This window comes from Lycium ferocissimum, chromosome 7 (genome assembly GCF_029784015.1).
Source record: "Lycium ferocissimum isolate CSIRO_LF1 chromosome 7, AGI_CSIRO_Lferr_CH_V1, whole genome shotgun sequence".
NCBI classification, from domain to species: Eukaryota; Viridiplantae; Streptophyta; class Magnoliopsida; order Solanales; family Solanaceae; genus Lycium; species Lycium ferocissimum.
The window spans coordinates 40,472,703-40,495,198 of NC_081348.1; the positions used below are offsets into that span (position 1 = coordinate 40,472,703).

Genomic DNA, 22,496 nt, shown 5'->3' on the forward strand with positions numbered 1-22,496 from the left:
TAATATGTAATTGCCAGGATTTATTTATTTTACAAAAGTAACATGAAGATATGTGATTTATTAATGATGCGCCTTACGATATTCAATACCTTATTTATGAATTATGGTTTGCTAATTTGGTTAGATTGTATAAAAGTTGAGAAAATTTTAATAGTTTTCACAAATTGTTGGGTTTTCATGCTTATGAGAAAAAAAATTAACTTAAGACATCCAAATTGCATGCCCAAATAAAATTTCAACGTCAAATCAACCTGATTTCAAATCATGTCCATATGAGCTCTAATGTAGAGATAACTTTTTTAAAATAGACAAAAAGAAATTAAGACAAGTGTGGTAAATTGTGAACGGAGGGATAAAATTTTAAGTTCTTCTTCAACCCAACCAATTCATATTCATTCAAAATACTTTGGGATTGAAGGGGTTGATGACTGAGAACAATTGGATAATGGGACTTCTTCTTTGAAACCTCCATTACTCTATGTGAGGTAAGAATTAAATCCTAAGCTATTAATTTAGCTTATAATCTTATGTGTATCATTATGTATGAAGTACTATTGAGGTAAGAAATTGAATTCTGATATTACAACTTGTAAATTGTGTGTTTTCAGCCATATTTAATTGTGTTTTGGTGTCTAATTGATCATGGTGACATTAATCTAATCACTATGAAAAACATAGTTGAGGTAACCTACATTGTGATTACTTTTCTATTACTTGAATTGATTAAATTAATAATGAAGTTGTAGGGGTAACTCTAAACTATGTGTTGCTTTATGGATTCATGTGACGAATTTGAGTAACTTGACTGGGAATTGAGTTAGTTGGCATCTGAACCTGAACTGTGATTTATTTTTTTGTATATTGTTGTATTATATTGTATATTGGGCTACGTCACGTAATAATTTGTGTTGGGCTGTATATTTTTGAAAATTTCCCTTTTTCTTTTCTTCATAAAAAACTTGAGTTGGAAGTTTTATTACTTAACTAAGCATCTACGTTCTAATATCTGCTGTATTTAATTTCCACTAATGTTTCAAATTTCAGGTAACACTTGGAACTTGCCCTCTAATTGCTTAGGATATCTACTAAGTTGCTCAGACTAGGGTGCGGGTTTTCGATACAGGTACGGATTCGGCAAAATCTAAATATTAGGATTCGGGGTGCGGATCCAGGTATGGATACGGGTGTTGAGATTCAGTTAAGAAAATTCAAAATTATGAAAATAGAGCACAACCCCTTGAATTCTTGGTTTATCTCTGTTTGACCTAAAACATGAAACAACGAATATGAGACAAAAGTACTAAAATATTGAAGGTATGCCATTTACCATATCTTAAATCTATTTTTGCTTTTATTTTGAGAAATCAAAATCTCAATTTTCCCCCCAAATTTGTCGATGGACACCGGTCAAAGTATCCAAAGTTGGTTGACCGAATCCGAAATATATCCCGCATCCGTCAAGTCTCGTGAGAAGACAAGTTCGGAATAAAAAATGAAGAGTCCGTACAACTTAGGATATCTATATATGTATATATCCTGAATGTCTATTAGCAGTAGCATGTAATTTGTCAACTGCCGTTTGTGAAAAACTAATGTGTGCCATCGTCTTTCGTTTTTATTTTCTCTGTAGTGGTACGTGGTGTTGTTTCTGTCATTGATACAATTTTGATCTTAATTACTAGCATGAAATGAATGTGAATCAGCATTTAAGTAGACGGAAGAGGGATCAAAGAGGGTGCCATCTGATAAGCTTAAAGCAAGACCTATATCAAAAACATGTAGACAGTTATGCTCTTTAGTGTGTTCATCGGAAGTGGGAGTTGTCCACGATGTTTGCCATGCAAAATGACTTCTGTCATATCAAACACTCCATTATTTGATGTCACTCAAAGTTCGGTCCTTTTAAGGTTAGATCACATCAGGCAAAGAAGGCATGAAAATTTGAGTCAGTAAATTAGACTTCTAATGATTGATTATTTTGGCATTCATTGCATCTTTGCTTTTGCAGTAAAAATGTTGTCCTTTATAGTTTGTAGAGTCTGTCTAAAACAAGAAACAACGAGCATCGGATATTTGAGCTTGTGTGTACAGAATCAGGAAACTCAAAAAATAAGGGTTCGCATTGCAGAAAATATACTAAAGCTAGTTAGATAAATGAACTCTTCTGCTATGCAAGTATGAGCGAAAAACATTAAAATGTAGACAACAGAATCATATACCCTTTTTTTAATATTTTTTTTTATAAAGAGTACCGTGGACCATTTTTAATAGCATAATTTAACAAACGCAAGACATATCTAATAAATTCAAAACTCTCATTGTAATGTATTGATACCAAACAAAAATATAATAACTTATTTAGGAGTAACTATTTTCACTAAAAAAATCTCGATCAGATTATACAGCTGACCAAGACTCTCATTCTTGCAGGTAAATTTTTCTATCCGTCTCAAGTACTTATTAAATTGACTCTTCCGGTGACACGACCCGACTAGGGGCCATGACGGGTACCCGGGGCTAACCGCCGAGCACCACTCATTCTACTACTCATCATACTCGTCCTGCATTCATTCATTAATCTCATGCTTATAATTATAGGGAAACCGTTTTCATTTTGAAACATGATTACCTTTATATACATAAGCCCTTCGGCTTTCAAAATGATATATATACAATAAGGACATCGTGAGACCATACTACCCACAGATGCGTATCTACGAGCCTCTACTAGAGTACTAGTATATGGATGGGACAAGACCCCGTCGTGCCCAATATATATATATACATACACACACAAAATAATAAGCAATGGCACCTCTAGGACAATGGAGTGCTCTAGAAGTCTGCTGATATCTCCTATGAATCTGGATCACCTCCCTGTCTACCTGTAGGCATGAACACAGCGTCCAAAGAAAAGGATGTCAGTACAAATATTGTACTGAGTATGTAAGGCATGAGTAAAACTAACATAATAAAAAACCCATGAAATTTAAGATGAAGATATAACATGCTTAGCCTTTAAGAGTAATTGCGTTTTAAACATATCACGTATATTAACACATCACATATACCATCATCGTTAACCCGCGTCCGGGTAACCATCATACGCCGCCCACTAGTGGTGTCATGTCTGGCCCTCTCGGCACGGTGTAATCATAAGCAGCCCGCTGTTGCGGTGACATGTCCGGCCATCTAAGCACGGTGGAATCGTATGCAGCCCGCCTTCACGGTGACATGTCCGGCCATCTAGGCACGGTGGAATCGTATCATCATTTACACCTCATGGCATATCATAACCTTATCATGATCGTACATTTGTCATAAAACATGCATTAGAGCTTAAAGACAATCTATAACTATATCGGGGTGACATAAGGTCGAGAACCCCCGCTCACATTATGGAGTGATCATATTCATCATATCTCACCTTGAACGAACTAACATTGTAAGGTGAGTGTACACAATGAACAACATCAATGGATCATACTTAGGATCATTAGCTTCATGGATATTATATCTTGCTTTAGAATTCTTTAGACTTAAACTCATTATCGTCATCATCATGCTCGTAACGTATCTCGTTTCTCTATCTCATGTGAAGCTCTTTATAATCAGAGATTCATATTTGTCGGAATGTATGAAAGTCATGGGAAAATAGGAGAATTCATGCCATGGGAGTCATGCCTTAGAAAGAAGGGAGTAGCCTTACATATCTTTTTCGCTTAGCTATTCTATCGCTTGATCATTTTCCTTCAATGCTCACGTCTCTATCTTCAAGAGAGTTCGTATTAACATTAGCTAATCGATCACATGAACGTGCTCAACTAAAGCTAGAGAAAATTAGGCAGCACTTTCTTTGTTTATACAACTCTCTCCATATCACATATCAACTCCCAAATGTCTATAACAACATTCACAACATCATAAGCAATAATCTTTATTCACCTACATTATCCATATTCTCCAATTTCACTTCAATTCATCCGTAACTATGGTCATAGTACACTATTACATTTACTCGCATATATAATGTTTATCCCATGTTCTTAATATCATTTATAACATAATTATAATCACAACATATCAAGAATCATGACTCATTCCAAGCTACTACTCAAAATCTCATTATTCTCATCTTTGTAATCCATTTTTCTATCTCCTTTCATAATCTAAGTCTTTCAACCTTTCAATATCTTAAACAACATGGAATGATCATAAGTCTTTCAACCCATCAACATCTCGCTTCGATGACCATTATACGGCACATTATACGGTCCGTATAATTTTATACGGTCCGTATAAGTGACCGTATAATCCCATATAAGTGATGGACCTTCTCTATGACGGTTATGCGGACCATTATAGGAACGGAAAATATTATACAGACCGTATAATTGGTCGTATAATCTATCTTTTCTCCGATTTTGTTCTCGTCACTTCGTTTGATCTCAAATCCTTATGGAACCTTCTTAGCACTTATTTAACACTTCATTAACAATATAAGGGACATTATAAATCTTCCTTAAGACATCATTAAGTCATCATTAACTAGTTACTCGTAATTCTTTTCCGATACATAACGTATACCTTGCCTTTCTTGGCAAACTTTCTTCCATTGCCTCAAATGTCTTTGAAATCGCAATTAAGGTCATCAATGCTATTTCTAACTTATTGAAACATCGTATACTTCGTGCCCTTCATTAGTCTATTCATCGTACATTAACGGAAAATTTTCCGAGATGTAACATTCTTCCCCTCTTTAAAAACATTCGTCCTCGAATGTTAAGTTCTTAGGAATTCTATGAAAGTTTCGCCAGAGTTTCTCCTGTAATATGGCACTACCATCCTGTCACAACAACCCATAATAACAATGCCTCACAGGGCCACAACATAATAGCGATAAAGTTTGGCCACACACGACCCATATGCATAAAAAAAAGAACATACATACCTCATAATTTTGATGTTTCATCTTGGATCTCTTCTGGGGGTTGGAATAAGTGCTGGTACTTGGACTTCATATTTTCTTTCGCTTCCAAAGTCATCTTTTCTCGGTTATTGTTTCTCCATAAAACCTTGACGGAGGCCACTTCTTTGTTTCTAAGTCTCCGTACTTGCCTGTCTAATATGATAATGGAGACCTCTTCATAAGTCAACTTTTCCGTCACTTGAACATCATCTATTGGAAGAATCCTTGTAGGATCTCCAACACACTTACGGAGCATTGAGACATGAAAAATCGGATGGACTGATTCAAGTTCCGAGGGTAAGTCCAATGCGTAAGCTACTTGACCCACCTTGAAGACAATCTTATAAGGTCCTATATATCGAAAACTCAACTTCCCTTTCTTACCAAATCTCATCACTCCTTTCATTGGCGACACCTTTAAGAATACCCAATCACCAACTTGAAATTCTAAGTTTTGTCGCTGGTTGTCCGCAAAAGATTTCTAGCGACTTTGGGCTGTCAACAATCGACTTGATCTTGACCTTTTTCACTGCTTGTTGAATCAACTCAGGGGTTATTAGTTGTACCTCTCCTATTTCAAACCACCCAATTGGGGATCTACACTTTTGTAACACCTCGTATCTTTAACCTAAGCTTTGACTATGATCCTAGACTTAGAAAATCAGATAAAGGATGTGAGAATTGAAATTTCGTTCGGTAAGATGGGGGTTTACGCCATGAACAAGTGACCGTATATCGAGTATACGGCCGTAAACCAAGTCGTAAACTGGTACCAAGGATTTCTGAACATTCTGAAATTTGACATTTGGATGTTACATTATTAAATACGGACCGTATTTCAGTATACGACCCGTATTTCAAAACATAAACTGATGCCAAGGATTTCTGAGCATTCTGGAATTTGACATTTGAATGTTACATTGTTAAATACGGACCGTATTTCAAAATACGGCCCATATTTAAAAACATATTTGGAATTTGGGAAAAATTCCTTGATAAAAGTTGTAGGTCTTTGAAATACCTTTCCAACGGTATATTATAAGGGTCAAACGGACATCTGTACAAAGAGTTATGGCCATTTTACTGAAGAGACGCAGTGCAGTCCATTCGGAATATGGACCGTATTTCAAAATACGGCCAGTACCTTGCTGGACGTAAGCTGCAATTTTCCAGAACAGTATATATTCATCCATATCAGTTCAAATCATTATTTTTCATTCCTTCAAGCCCTAGAACGACCTCCTACCCTCTCCCATCATCAAGAACACCAAGGTAAGCCTACTCTAATTATTCCAACTCAATTCTAACATATACTCTAATGAACTAAACAAGAAATCATCATTCCTAAACTAGGGTTTTCAAGAAAACCCATCTCAAGGTTCAAGAATTCAAGATTTTGGAAATCCTCTTCAAAGCTCAAGTCTTTAATTCAAGTTTTGGAGCGACTAAGGTATGTAGAACTTCCATCCACATGCATGGAATCTCTACGTTCTTCCCCATGCTCCGTTTCTTCATATCCATGAAGTTCAAACCCTAGGGCATTAAACCCAACATATTGGTAACCCACAGTTATGTATTTATGAATATAAATTTTGTATCTACTTTCGTTATTTTATTCCTAATCTTCCATTATGGTTATTAGGAACCCTAGCTTAATCCCTGGATCATGAATTCTTCCTCATATGTTCTCATTATGTTTATATGAAATTTTATGATTTTATGTAGCAAGTTACAAGCATGTTTTCAAGTCAATTATATATATATAATTATGAACTATTGTTATTACTCATGAATCAAGAACATGTTTGCAAGACTACGACAAGTTATCTCATGAAACCATATTACAAGATATTTCATGAAACCATGTTACAAGTTATTTCGTGAAATCATGATTACAAGTTATTTACAAGTTATTTCACGAAAATTATGGGCTTCTTAGCCAACTGTATCATGTTCATATTTTGGGGATTGCTTAGTTAACCGAGAAGGCTCAGATAGCCTGAAACTACGTAGCCACCGTAGGATAAGGGTTGTCAGCAAGGAAGCAACACCTTCATTATGCAGTTTCGATCCTTACATGCTATTATTACTTAAATCTCATATGGTGTGAGTGTTCTGCTGGTAGGACGCAAGTACCAGACCATGTTGTAGGTTATACTATAGCATTCCCCACGTTACAAGCAGTTTTATATACATGTATTTCCATTGATTTCTTGTTTTCGACTTTACTCACGTTTCATACTCATGTTCAAGTTACATTGAGTTTCGTTTATGTCCTATACCTATGTTGTGCCATGTTCTTCATTTCGACAAGTTTTACATACTAGTACTATTCACCATATACTAACGTCCCTTTTGCTTGGCCTCGCACTTCACGGTGCGATATCGATTTTCGGAGGCATATACACGCGCAAAGAGATCACCTCGCTATTAGCTTATTAGTGAGCCCCACTCCTCTCGGGGTTCAACATGGAGTCCGTATTAGTATGCAGTTTATGGTAGTCCAGGGCCATGTCCTGGTAGTTAGTATTCAGACATGTTTTCGAGGTTTCATAGACAGATATTAGTTCACAGAGTCAGTTATGCTTTCATGTTTGTAGACTATTACATTTTCACGAATTTTCATGCTATGAGATAATTTCAAGACTTTATTCTGCAAATTATATTTTCATGATTCATTTAAATTGCATCATATAGATTATATTGTCTTGATGCCCATGTTGACAAGCAAGCCATAAGGTTCGCTCGGACACATGCAAGCAAGGCCCGAGTGCCGTGTTACGCTCAGGCCATGGTTCGGGGTGTGACAACTTTCTTCTATATAGAGATTCATACGGAGCCATTTGGATACTGGAATGATAGCTGTTGTTGTATGCAAACTCAATAAGGGGTAAGTGGTCATCCCAACTACCTCCGAAATCTAGTATATATGCCCGTAGCATATCTTCCAAGGTCTGAATGGTACGTTCGGCTTGCCCATCAGTTTGCGGATGAAACGCTGTGCTAAGCTTCACCTGAGTACCCAAACCTTCTTGGAATGACTTCCAAAATTTAGCAAGAACTGGGCTCCTCTATCTGTGATTATAGACACCGGAATACCATGAAGTCGTACAATCTCCTTAAGATATATCCTTGCATAATCTTCTGCTGAGTACGTGGTTTTGACTGGAAGAAAATGAGCTGATTTCGTCAATCTATCCACAATCACCCATATAGAATCATACTTGCTTCGGGAACGAGGTAGCCCCACAATGAAATCCATGTTTATTGCTTCCCACTTCCAAGTTGGGATTTCCATTGCTTGCAATAATCCTCCTGGCTTTTGATGTTCAATTTTCACTTGTTGACAGTTTGGGCATTGAGCTACAAATTCTGCTATGTCTTTCTTCATTCCATCCCACCAATACATTAACTTCAGATCATTGTACATCTTTGTCGCACCTAGATGAATAGAATACCAAGAATAATAAGCTTCTTCTAGAATCCGACGACGTAATTTCGCAACATTCGGAACACATAGCCTGCCTCAGTATCTAAGAACTCCATCTATAGAAGTTTCAAATGTAGACTTCTCGTTTTCATGAAATGTATCTCTATAGTGGTTCAACTGAGGATCTTCATATTGACGTTCCTTCACTTCCATATCCAAGGATGAAACAGTTGGATTATTAACATCAATTCCTGCACTGCCTGTTTCAATTAGACGAATTCCAAGGCTGGCTAGTTGGTGGAGCTCATGAATTAATTCTTTCTTCTCTGGAGGAACCTCACATAAACTTCCCATTGATTTGCGGCTAAGTGCATCGGCTACCACATTTGCCTTCCCGGGGTGATATAAAATACTCACTTCGTAATCTTTCAATAATTCCAACCACCGTCTCTGTCGAAGATTCAACTCCTTCTGCTTGAAAATATACTGGAGACTCTTGTGATCCGTATAGATATCAACATGTACACCATACAAGTAATGTCTCCACATCTTTAATGCATGAATAACCGCGGCCAATTCGAGGTCATGAGTTGGGTAGTTCTTTTTTATGTTTCCGCAGTTGTCTCGAAGCATAAGCAATGACTTTACCTTGCTGCATCAATATACATCCTAATCCAACGCCAGAAGCATCACAATATACAATGCAACCATCTGGCCCTTCTAGGAGTGTCAAGACTGGGGCTGAAGTTAATCTGTCCTTCAACTCTTGGAAGCTGCGTTCACAAGCTTCATTCCACTAAAATTTAGCTGACTTCTGGGTTAACTTTGTCAATGGGGCTGAAATAGAGGAAAACCCTTCCACGAATCTTCTATAGTAACCTGCCAATCCCAGAAAACTACGGACTTCCATGGGTGTCGTAGGCCTTGGCCAAGTCTTCACAGCTTCAATTTTCTGAGTATCCACTCGAATGCCATCATCTGAAATAACATGGCCTAAAAATGTCACAGAATTCAGCCAAAACTCGCACTTTGAAAATTTTGCATACAATTCTCGAGTTCAAAGAATTCCGAGGACAATACGTAAATGGTCTGCATGCTCTGATTCTGTCCGAGAATATACCAGAATATCATCAATAAACACGATTACAAACAAATCCAAGAGTGGCCTGAATACTGTATTCATCAAATTCATGAACACTGCCGGAGCATTAGTTAACCCAAATGACATCACCCGAAATTCGTAATGACCATATCTCGTTCGGAAGGGCTGTTTTGGGAATATCTTCTTCTCTAACCCTCACTTGGTGATAGCTCGATCTTAGATCGATTTTTGAAAACCACTTGGAGCCCTGTAATTGATCAAACAAATCATCAATTCTCGGGAGAGGATATTTGTTCTTAATTGTCACCTTGTTCAACTGCCTATAGTCAATACACATCCATATGTAACCATCTTTCTTTCTCACAAATAGGACGGGTGCTCCCCACGGTGATGAACTGGGCCTAATAAAACCCTTCTCAAGCAAATCTTTCAACTGTGCTTTTAGTTCTTTCAATTCTGCAGGAGCCATTCCATACAGAGGAATAGAAATAGGCTTGGTGTATGGCAATACATCAATAGCAAAATCAATCTCTATTTCCAGAGGAAGGCCTGGGAATTCATCTAGAAAAACATCCAGAAATTTATTCACTACCGGAGCGGATTGGAAAGTTGGCGACTTTGCTTCGGTATCATGAACTCGAACTAGGTGATAAATGTAGCCTTTTACAATCATCTTTCTTGCCTTAAGGTAGGAAATAAACCTACCTCTTGGAGACACTATATTACCTTTCCATTCAAGTACGGGCCCTCCCGGAAATTGAAATCAAACTACTTTCATTCGGCAATCAACATTAGCGTAACATGAGGCCAACCAATCCATACCCATAATCATATCGAAATCTAGCATTTCTAGCTTAACTAAATCAACTTTAGTCTTGTGGTCACATATCACAATTACACAATTTTTGTATACTTGTCTAACTACCACGAGTTCACCAACCGGAGTATATACCTCAAAAGGTTTAATTGGCTCGGGTTTCACCCCAATACGACCAGCAATATAGGGAGTAATATAAGATAACGTGAAACCCGAATCTATCAACGCATAAGCATCATGAGAGAATATAGTCAATATACCTGTAACCACATCCGGGGAGGACTCAAGATCCTGTCGTCCGGCTAGAGCATAAATATGGGGCTGAGTACCACCTGAGCTGGACGTTCCCCCTCTGACTCTACCTCGACCTACTGGAATCTGGGGAATCTGCCCTATTGGGCGCACAGAAGAAGAACCGGCTGCTGATCCTGTGGGCTGAATACCACCTCTGCCATACCTCGAGGGACAGTCGCGCATCACGTGCCCAATTTGTCCGCAAACATAACAAGCATCTGTACGCTGGCAACATGGCCCCGAATGTAACTTTCTGCACTGACTACATCGTGGGACGGGTGGTCTCCCCTGGCTATAATCACCCCTAAGCTGAGAACTTGAGGCTCTCGAACTCTGATTTTGTCCTGAATGGAGCGATCAAATCTCCTGTCTGCATATCGGGGAGGTACATTAGTCGCTGACTGGCCTGAATATCTGGAATATGACTGCCTCGATCCCCCTCTATAGTCTCTACCCGTACCCATAGATATAGCCCTCTTACTCTGCCCTCTATCAATATCGCGCTCACCCCTTTGCGGATGTTGCAGCTCTTCCAAATTCTGGGCGTGGGCCTGAATACGAAAAATATCCATCCCCTCTTGTAATGAAGTTGTCAAGCAATCTTTAAATAAATGCGGTCCTAGGCCTCTCACGAATCTATGCACTCTATCTCCCATATCGGCCATCATAGTGGGAGCGTATCTAGCCAATGAAATAAACTGGAGGCCATACTCCCGGGCTCTCATATTTTCTTGCTTCAAATTTAAGAATCTGTCCGCTCTAGCTCGACGGACCTCGGGTGTCAAATAGTGGCAGATGAAGGCATCTACAAATTCTTGCCAAACTGGAGGAGGCGCATTCTCTTTCCTTAAGGATATCCAATTATTGTACCATAAGACCGCCACATCCCGGAGTCTATAAGATGCTAACTCCACAGATTCAGTTTCGGAGGCATGAATAATCTTCAATGTTCTCAATATTTCATCAATAAATCCTTGCGGGTCTTCATCCGGCTTTGACCCGAAAAATTCCAGAGGATTCAAACTCATAAAATCACGAGCTCTGGTACTAACTGCCCTGTCACTTGGACCCAAATTCTACCGCTGTGCCTGGGCGGCAACTAACTATGTCAATAAGTGAATAGCCTCGGTCATTTGTTGACCCGAAGTAACCGGGGGAGGAACTGGAGGCATAGGAGCTGGAACTGAAGCCCCCTCTTGTTCTTATAAATTAGGCGCAGTGGGAGAAGTATTAGATGGAGCCTCATTATGTGATTCACTCTCTTCTACATTCATTGGCGGCTCCCTTTCTACCCGCCTTTCTACCATAGTCTTGCCCTTCTGGGCGGCTGCAGTCTTTCTCTTTGGCGGCATCTCTGAAATCATAACACATCATTAGGGAGGAGAAAATCTTATATCACGGCTCTATCGCACGATCTCATAAGAAGAAGAATGGTCATTTTTCCTAAATGCCCTGTAGCCTCCTGTTTATTAGTGTGGCGCACAACACACCATAAATAAGACTCTACTAGACACTTCCTAGGACTGAACTGCTCTGATACCACTTCTGTCACGACTCGACTAGGGGCCATGACAGGTACCCGGGGCTAATCACCGAGCACCACTCATTCTAGTACTCATCATACTCGTCCTGCATTCATTCATTAATCTCATACTTATAATCATAGGGAAACCGTTTTCATTTTGAAACATGATTACTTTTATATACATAAGCCCTTCGGCTTTCAAAATGATATATATACAGTAAGGACATCGTGAGACCATACTATCCACACATGTGTATCTACGAGCCTCTACTAGAGTACTAGACATATGGATGGGACAGGACCCCGTCGTGCCCAAAAAAAAAAATATATATATATATATATACACACACAAAAAAAATAATAAATGATGGCACCTCCGGAAAATGGAGTGCTCTCGAAGTCTGCTGATATCTCCTATGAATCTGAATCACCTTCCTGTCTACCTGTGGGCATAAACACAGCGTCCAAAGAAAAGGACGTCAGTACGAATATTGTACTGAGTATGTAAGGCATGAATAAAACCAACATAATAAAGAAATCATGAAATATAAGATGAAGATATAACCTGCTTAGCCTTTAAGAGTAATTGCGTTTTAAACATATCACGTATATCAACATATCACATATACCATCATCGTTAACCCGCGTCCGGGTAACCATCATACGCTGCCCACTAGTTGTGTCATGTCCGGCCCCCTCGGCACGGTGTAATCATAAGCAGCCCGCAGTTGCGGTGACATGTCCGACCATCTAGGCACGGTGGAATCGTATACAGCCCGCCTTCGCGGTGACATGTCCGGCCATCTAGGCACGATGGAATCGTATCATCATTTAAACCTCATGGCATATCATAACCTTATCATGATCGTACATTTGTCATAAAACATGCATTAGAGCTTAAAAACAATCTATAACTATATCGGGGTGACATAAGGTCCAGAACCCCCGATCACATTATGGAGCGATCATATTCATCATATCTCACCTTGAAGGAACTAACATTGTAAGGTGAGTGTACACAATGAACAACATTAATGGATCATACTTAGGATCATTATCTTCATGGATATCATATCTTGCTTTAGAATTCTTTAGACTTAAACTCATCATCATTATGCTCGTAACATATCTCGTTTCTCTATCTCATGTGAAGCTCTTTATAATCAGAGATTCATATTTGTCGGGATGTATGAAAGTCATGGGAAAATAGGAGAATTCATGCCATGGGAGTCATGCCTTAGAAAGAAGGGAGTAGCCTTACATATCTTTTTCGCTTAGCTATTCTATCGCTTGATCATTCTCCTTCAATGCTCACATCTCTACCTTCAAGAGAGTTCGTATTAACATTAGCTAATCGATCACATGAACGTGCTCAACTAAAGCTAGAGAAAGTTAGGCAGCACTTTCTTTGTTTATACAACTCTCTCCATATCACATATCAACTCCCAAACGTCTATAACAACATTCACAACATCATAAGCAATAATCTTTATTCACCTACATTATCCATATTCTCCAATTTCACTTCAATTCATCCGTAACCATGGTCATAGTACACTATTACATTTACTCGCATATAATGTTTATCCCATGTTCTTAATATCATTTATAACATAATTATAATCACAACATATCAAGAATCATGACTCATTCCAAGCTACTACTCAAAATCTCATTATTCTCATCTTTGTAATCCATTTTTCTATCTCCTTTCATAATCTAAGTCTTTCAACCTTTCAATATCTTAAACAACATGGAATGATCATAAGTCTTTCAACCCATCAACATCTCGCTTCTGTGACCATTATACGGCACATTATACGATCCGTATAATTTTATATGGTCCGTATAAGGGACCATATAATCCCATCAGTGATGCACCTTCTCTGTGATGATTATGCGGACCATTATACGGACCGTATAATATTATACGGACCGTATAATTGGTCGAATAATCTATCTTTTCTCCGATTTTATTCTCGTCACTTCGTTTGATCTCAAATCCTTATGGAACCTTCTTAGCACTTATTTAACACTTCATTCACAATTTAAGGGACGTTATAACTCTTCCTTAAGACATCATTAAGTCATCATTAACTAGTTACTCGTAATTCTTTTCCGATACATAACGTATACCTTGCCTTTCTTGGCACACTTTCTTCCCTTGCCTCAAATGTCTTTGAAATCTCAATTAAGGTCATCAAATGCTATTTCTTACTTATTGAAACATCGTATACTTCGTGCCCTTCGTTAGTCTATTCACCGTACATTAACGAAAAAATTTCCGAGGTGTAACATCAGGTTTGGCAACATTTTTAGAGTAGGAGTTGGATCTTGAGTGCTGAATACCTGCGGGCTAGCAGTTTGATGATAGTTAGAGAGTAAGATTTCTTAATACCTTCCACAACTAATTCTTTAAGATTCATTATAATCAACATTTTCCACTAATTATAACGAAGGTATTTAAGTGTTTGTGGACTGGTTCATATACCTTGTTGTGGTATCATAAAAGACTGATTCATTCATTCAAAACTTAAAGTCCTCTATGATACACACATGGTATATACCAGACACTCTCAGGGTATCATAAAAAATCGATTCATCCCTTCAAGAAAAACACTCAGTCCTCTATGATACCAGCCTGGTATATTATATACTGACAGGGCATCATAGAGGACTGACAGTAATTCCTTCAAGAAAAACACTTAATACTCTATGATAGTCACGTGGTATACATCATATACTGACCAGGTATCATATATGGCATATTCATTCCTTAAAAAATAATACTACTCAATCTCAATGATACCCATATGATATAAATTATACACTGACAGAGTATCATAGAGATTGGTTCAATCCTTTAAAAAACCACTACTCAGTCCTTTATGATACTCACATGGTATATATCATATATCGATTAATGCGTTATCATGTAGAGGATGTTCATTCGTTCCAAAAAATAGTCCAGTCCTCTATGATGCCAACATGGGATATATTATATACTCATAGGGTATCACAGAGGGTTGGTTCATTCCTTCAGGAAAAAACTTGGTCCTTTAGATACGAACCTGGTATATGTCATATACTAATAGAGTATCATTGAGGATAAGTTTGTTTTGATATTTTAACTTTTATATTATTTTTAGTAACTTTTACTTGTGTAAAAAGGTAAAAGTAGAGTCTTATTTTATATAAGTTTTATTTGCATTTTTAAAATAAAGAAATCATAAAAATATGTTTCAATTAGCTTTGGTTTTAATAAATAAGCTAGTTACTTTAGTCTAATTATTTTTTAATTACTTCTTGTTGAGATCTAATTATTAATTTTTTTTTATATTCTCATTAATCTATAAATAATTAGCTTTGCACTGGGTATGTTGTTATTTTTGTTGTTGTATAAATAATTAGCTAACAATATAAAAAAAAAAATACTTTTGTTATTGTATTTTTTTTTTTTAAAAGTACTCAACCACCAAGGATATTTCCGCAAATATTGATTGTTTTAGGGGGAAAATGATATCCGCCCTTTTCCCTTATATTTAGAGTCACAGAAGTAACTAATCATGCTTCGTAGTTCACAATGTCCCAAAATTTGCAATCACAAGGTATTGTCTGATTTGCTGTTTGTTGTATTTTTAAGGCCAAACCCATCGATCGGTATTGTCTGATTTGCTGTTTGTTGTATTTTTAATAAGTAATTTTGTCGCTATAATTTACCCATTTGTGTCCTTTCTATTTCAGTTTTCCCTTTTGTATGGGTTATTCTATTCCACATATATTAACACCTTTTTGCAGTGACCGTTATGAGCAAAACCAACAAAATTGAAGTTGAAGTGCTAGATTTATCAACTATTGCACATCCAACCGAAATTCATTAAAATTAATTTTTAATGGTCAAAACTATTGTATATTGGAGAATTAGTAAATTTACAATTAAAATGAGTTGAGAATGGGATCATATTTAATTGAGTTGACGTTTTACAAGTTTTTAAATTTCTGAGCACAAACCAGTACAATTTAATTGGCCACTTAATCCAGAACTTGGAAATATGCATGGTTGGTGACAGACTGGATACGAAGGAATATGCTACAAGCCTGTCATTCTTTTAATTGTGTTCTAGGTGTGACGTCTCTATCGATGCTTCAAGTTCCCAAAATCTCTATACAATTGGATTTTTAATTTCCTCTCGACCAGAGCAGCTGCAGTTTGAGCAAGTCCACTGACTGTCTCTATGTGGTAATTCAATTCTTCTGTCTGAAATGTATTTAGAAGATGTATTTTTAATAAGTAATTAATGGGAAAAGCTGTCGCTATAATTTACCCATTTGTGTCCTTTCTATTTCAGTTTTCCCTTTTGCATACAGGGGCTAATTTGTGCTCAAGGACATCTGCTATGAACTGGGGGCTAGCTTTTTTCATTCTTCTTTTTGGGTTACTTGGTTCGTAATGATGGAAATTAATGGAATATCATGACATGAGCATATGGATCAATTTAATGAATATAGAATGTAAAGATAATTATAAACTATTTCCAAGGACATATGACCCTTTATCAAATTCTATAGCTCTTTACTCAGATCCTCACCCTCTCCGCTTACATTGATTGTGTAGAAGATTCCGGTAGATTACTGAAGTAATAATCTAAAGTAAGTTGTATCAGTTATTCCCTAGGCGCCTTCATTCTCTTTGTAAATTATTGATTTGGTCAGTCAGTGAATATGAAGGAGCTTAATTGCTCCCTGAGCCATAATAAGTGGAATTATAGGAAAAAATGGCTAATTTTGAAACTGTTAAAAGAACATGAGGACTAATGATCTAATGATGCATCACAGATAGGTAGTATCGAATTCAAGGATTATAAGATAATTTATAAGGTTATAATCATAGCACTCAATTCTACATAAACCTGTGTTAAAAAAACTGAATATAGTTGGTACACCTCAATACATGGTTAGATAGATTACATCTAATAACAACTTACTGCCATGTTTTCTAGATGCAAAACTGGCTTAAACTAAAAAGATGGAATGGTTGTTGCTCAGTAGACTGACTATTTTGTTTAAAGTTTTACCTTTTCTTATATGACCATACAAAATGCTTCCAAATAATAAAATAGTGTATTTTGTATCCAACTCTGTATTTTTTATTTATGTCTTATCCTGTTAACATTTTGGTTGCTGAATTATCAAGAAGCATAAATTTTACTTCTTTCCTGATGTATTTTTGGTTTTATTGTGGGGTAAAAATTTCCAGCTTTGCGATAAGTCTCTTACTTAAAGCGAAAACATTGTCTTCTTTATGGGTCTACGCAAAGCTGCATGAGATTGAAATGCATCTTCAGTGGATTTATTTTGAGATACAACCTGTAATTTACATTTCTGTGGTGTTAAACATGTACATGTTGTATATATATCCTTACTAATCAGATTTGTTATGAAGAATGCGTCAAAGTTAGACACATACCGACATGGAAAAAATGATGTTCAAGGCCTGTACAAACCAATGTGCCATGATTTTAAACTTAATTCTAAGTAGATTATGTTATTACCGTAATTAGAAAATTGAGATTCAGGAGGCTTTTCTTTTACCTTATAATCTGAAGTACTTATAATGATCAGCAAACTAGACTTCTTTCTTTATGTCGCCTAAATTTTCACTCTTCTTTCATTCATATTTATTGGTGATACAACTTACATGTGTTTGACATTACGACTTAGATATTCTTTACAAAATTAAATACTATATGATGTAGGCAACTTGATATATCTCTTTCCGTCTGTTCACCATGCGGAAGAATGAGTTGTTTGGATTCTCAAAGGGATGCTTAACTCTCATTTAAATCTCTACCATTCGAGGGCGAATTAATAACTGAAATCTTCTTTCGCAGAGGAGGATTGTGGATCCGTCAAATGAAGGCCCTTTTCTTTAGTCTGATTATTATCAGAAAGAAGAAGCAAATTTGAAGGGGATGAGTAGTGATGGATCATTGTAAAAAGCGAGCAAAGCAGCACAATCTGAGACTCGAAGCCTGTCTTGTCTGCTTTGTTGTGGGATGTGGTATGCTTGAAATCCCTCAGTCATCGATCATTGCAACTATAGGGAAAGAGAAGCACTGTATTTTTTATATATATTAGAGAGAGCGAGAGAAGAGAGATATGAGTCAGAAACAGTGAAATTATTGCATTCTTAGTGGTCCAGAATGGTATGCGCTTGAGGATCACGCCTCAGTAAGCTTGTCTTTTCTATCTTTATTCATATTTACGCTAGACTGTACATCAATCCAGGGACTTAATGATGGTTGCATTGGTATTAATCTACAGAATGTAGTCATCTATTTGGTTTTTTCTATGCTTTTGCATTTATTAAAAATATCGTGTCTTATTTTGTTTGGCTAAATTATAAAGCGAGTACTGAATACCGATGGAAAACAAAAAAGAAACTCATTCGCTTCTTCGTTACATGTTGACAGGTGGAGGATCAAGAGCAGAGATTAAGATACAGAGGGCTGAATAACACAGTTTCTGTTGAGCTAAAACTTTGTCGAGCCCTCACATGTCTACTGTGAGAGTTTTATGTTTTAAGAGTATTTATGTTTATGACTTATTGGACACTTATATGTTGTACCTTCTGATTTCCTTGTTTAGTGTATCATTGTGTAACAATTAACTTTTTACCTTTTTGGAAGACAATCTCTATGCAGGTTATGAAGCACCAAACGGAGGTACTCACCGCTTCTCAAGTTCATCTTGGAGTTGTCAAGTACCGTCTAAATTACTTGCTCTTTCCTCTCCACAATTGTCTCTTTGTTATGTATTTCTCTTTGTGCGCGCACACATGTGTATTGTTGAACCATATGTATGCTTTTACAATATAGTTGTAAAGTAATTGGTCCATGGTTTTATGATTTCTTTTAATTTGAAGAGTGTTTCCTTGCGATGTTCTGAATCTGGCTTGGAAGATTTAGCTTACTTTCGTCTACAATTTTAAGATGATTGGTGATACATTACCCCATAGTGTCCAAGCTGAAAACTGGCTATCTATTTCTGGAAAGGGAATGTAGAGTTACCATTGAACCTGATGACGATACTGACACAAGCTTTTCCTGCTTGCCTCAAGAAAATGGAACAGGTAATTTGCGCTTTTTGCCTGCATCATTCATTTTTGAGGATTCCACCATAATGCAATTTGATAAACAGAGTAATTTCTACATCCTGTAATCGATCATTGTGTTTATTGACCTAAAACTGTATTTGTATGTTGAACTTGCCGTACTTTTAATCAAGCAGAACTCCTAGAATCACCGACACCATTAAAGAATATATAAAAGGTAAGTTCTATTTTTATTGTTCAAAATACTTGGTTAGCCTAACTTTAGCCTACAAAGCTTGATTTTCATGTGAATTCTTCTGGCAATTTCTGTAATAACCTCTAATGTAGTCAGATCTTTATCTATTCTTTGTTCAGTACAACTATCTTAATATGATTCTCATTTTTCTAGCTATTATTATGAAAACGTGGAAATAGCTGTCTGTTGCTGAACACCTGCCCTAATAAGACAAAGAAATGGAGAGTCTATGCTTGAATGAAGCAGTAACAAACTTTTTGTAGTTTAATTTTATATACCGGTATCACGGTGTTTCTTAATTGGGTTATACATATTACTAGATATTTGAAGAAGTAGATGGTACCTGCTGGTTACAAGTTTTAAGAATTTCAATAGAATCTTTATTTGTGTTGCATAATTTGAGAGACCTGCCATGTTGCACACTGCCATTATATGCAATCAAATGGTATGTTCTTATCTTTTAAAATCTACATTATTTATATATATACTCAAGTTATCTTTTTGGCATTTCCATTTTAAAGGTTACTTGTAAAGCTGCTTTATCTAGAGCAATAATTAGGAGGAGAGATACACTGGTTTTAGAAAGAATCAGCTACCCGTTGCATCTTTGATTGTAGTTATTAGTGTGCTGTCCTTTAATGACATTAATCACATGAATCTGGGCAATTTCATTCATGCATGGAAGAGAAGCCTAACCTATAAGTTCTTGAAAATTTTGTTTTATTTGTCATCCTACGGCAGTCAATTTTTCATATCCATTCATCTCTGTTGTTGCTTCTTAAAGGGGCTATTGGTTTGAGTTAAATGACACTCAATTCATGTCAAGAGAAATGTCTGTGAAATATTTCAGTAGGTCACTCTATTCTTCAAGACTGTCACCCCGATTCTTTCTTCTTTTAATGCTGTGTAGATTGATCCACTACTGTGGATAAAAATAGAGAAATTTGCATCGAGTCGAGTGGTACCTAGCTCTCCGAAGACCTGCTTTGCTTGGGGGATGCAAGTTCATGAAGAAACTGAACTATAATTCATGAAGTGGTTCATGTGCACCCTGCAATTTATGGCTTCATTTCATTTTTATTTCAGAATAATTCAGAGAACGTATGTATATGTAATTATTTTTGCAGCTTATAATGATTCTATTTTCTGATTTACTACCTACATATTTTGGCATTGCTCTTCCACATTGGCTTTTTCTCGAGGTAAATGTCTCTCTCTCTCTCTCTCTCTATATATATATATATGAAGGGTCATAGTGTAAGTTAAGCATTGCTTATTTAGTCCTACAAGGCTTTTTTTTTTTTTTTTGACCCAGTACTTCATTACATATTTAATTTGTAATCTTGAAAACTGCTCAGGTGATCCGAGGAGATAATGGTTTCTTCCATATCTTAGTCGTTTGATTTATCAGAATACATTACATGTAGTTGATTAATGATTGTGACCTTTGGAACATCCAACATGGTGACATTTGTCTAGAGAGGCCAGCACATTGGTTAATGGTTATAACTGCCAGTGGGAGTTTCTTATTATTCTCTCCTCCTTGATCTCACGCAACTAAACTCCATAATCACATGGATTGTCACTGTATACTGTTGCTCTTTCCACTCTCCCGCTTCTGATTGGTTTTGGGGGGTTTCTCTTTCAGTGGTGGAATTCAGTTGTTATTTTTCTCTTCATCTTTGGAAGCTTTATCATGTTGTGGATTAGAGTGACATTGTAACTCTCTCCATTTGCATGTGTCTTTTGGATTCTAAGTTGCAGGAAGAGTAGAAAAGAAATTGTGGACTTTATGAACATGGGCCATAATTAGAAGTGGTTTAAAACTTTGTTGAAGCATGTGGATTATTTATTTATGTTGAGCATGATCTAGCGAAGGATCATCGCAGACAAGATTTAGGAAATTAAATTTCTAATTATGAAAGTTGGAATATCAGAATCTTTTTGAGAATTAAGAGGTAGTTGATAGATTTTTGGAAAGGTAGACCGGGATGTGCCAAGATATACCTTGGTAGGTCTGAAATCCTATAATCTAAGTGTGGTGGAGAATTCATTCCTATCACCGGTAGGACTATGGTAGTTGAAAAATCATTGACTATAAACAATGTCCTATGTAATAGGATATGTTGTACCTTAATAGTTTCACTGTGATGTCTTTTTCTACTGTTTTGGAATGCAGCTGAAGTCAGTTCTTCCTGCTGTTTTTGGATGCGGTTGAAACCACTTTTCTTGTTGTGTTTTGGATGCTGGTACAACTTCTTTTTATGCTAAATGTTAGGTTAGTTCAACCGGTTACAAGTCAAACTCTTCAATACTTTCAAGTTATTTTGCATTCTAGGTTTAACTAGATTATTTGAAATTAGTTGTGTTCTCCTAACAAGTTCAATGGTGTTTGGTGTGTTGTATAGCCAGCATGTCTTATAACTTTTCATTTGACCTACTCTGACTTTATTAGCTAGGCTTCAAGATTCTGAATTTTTTTTTGCTTCAGGATGAAACCTAAGCATGATTTTATGGCAACGCTTAGATCATTCTATTGTAGTCTTTTGCCTGTATGAAGCTTGGTTATAACCTTACAAGGCAAAATTGATTTTTAACTTATTCATTGAGCAGTTATATTCCTAACTTGAATTTTCCACCTTCTGAATCAAGTATTTGGGAGAGATTGGGTACATCACCAGGCTTGATTGAAGTTATTGCAGTTATTGATGGAAGATTAAATTGGCTAAAAGATTTCATTTTGGCTGCCAAGAAAAAGATGGTTGCAGATAATAATGTGACCATCTCTTTATAGGTAGTGTGCTATTCAAAGCCAGCAATCCACTGGAGATTTTTGTTCTTCCTTTTCGCTTCATATCCTTCCAAATCTTCAATATTATCAATACTTATTAACTCTCAGAATGAGATACGCACAGCGCGAATTTTTAATGTTTTTTTTTTTCCCTGATATATTATAATCTCGCACTATATTATCACGTATCCTGACTAATTTTTTACATTCCAAATTTGC

The 22,496-nt window shown here is 36.6% G+C and overlaps 1 long non-coding RNA gene across 3 annotated transcripts; it reads left to right on the top strand.

The window, feature by feature from the left end:
• Positions 1 to 15,626: 15,626 nt before the first annotated feature.
• Positions 15,627 to 20,511, top strand: LOC132062837 (uncharacterized). Of its 3 annotated transcripts, none has more exons than XR_009416264.1 (4): positions 15,627 to 15,745; positions 18,029 to 18,198; positions 18,611 to 19,269; positions 20,397 to 20,511. It is a non-coding gene; the product is annotated as an uncharacterized LOC132062837 (long non-coding RNA). The 3 variants fall into 3 exon arrangements; XR_009416266.1 differs by lacking the exon at positions 20,397 to 20,511 and having other exon boundaries at positions 18,611 to 18,900; positions 19,130 to 19,628; XR_009416265.1 differs by lacking the exons at positions 15,627 to 15,745; positions 20,397 to 20,511 and adding an exon at positions 16,485 to 16,580 and having other exon boundaries at positions 18,611 to 19,628.
• Positions 20,512 to 22,496: the final 1,985 nt, after the last annotated feature.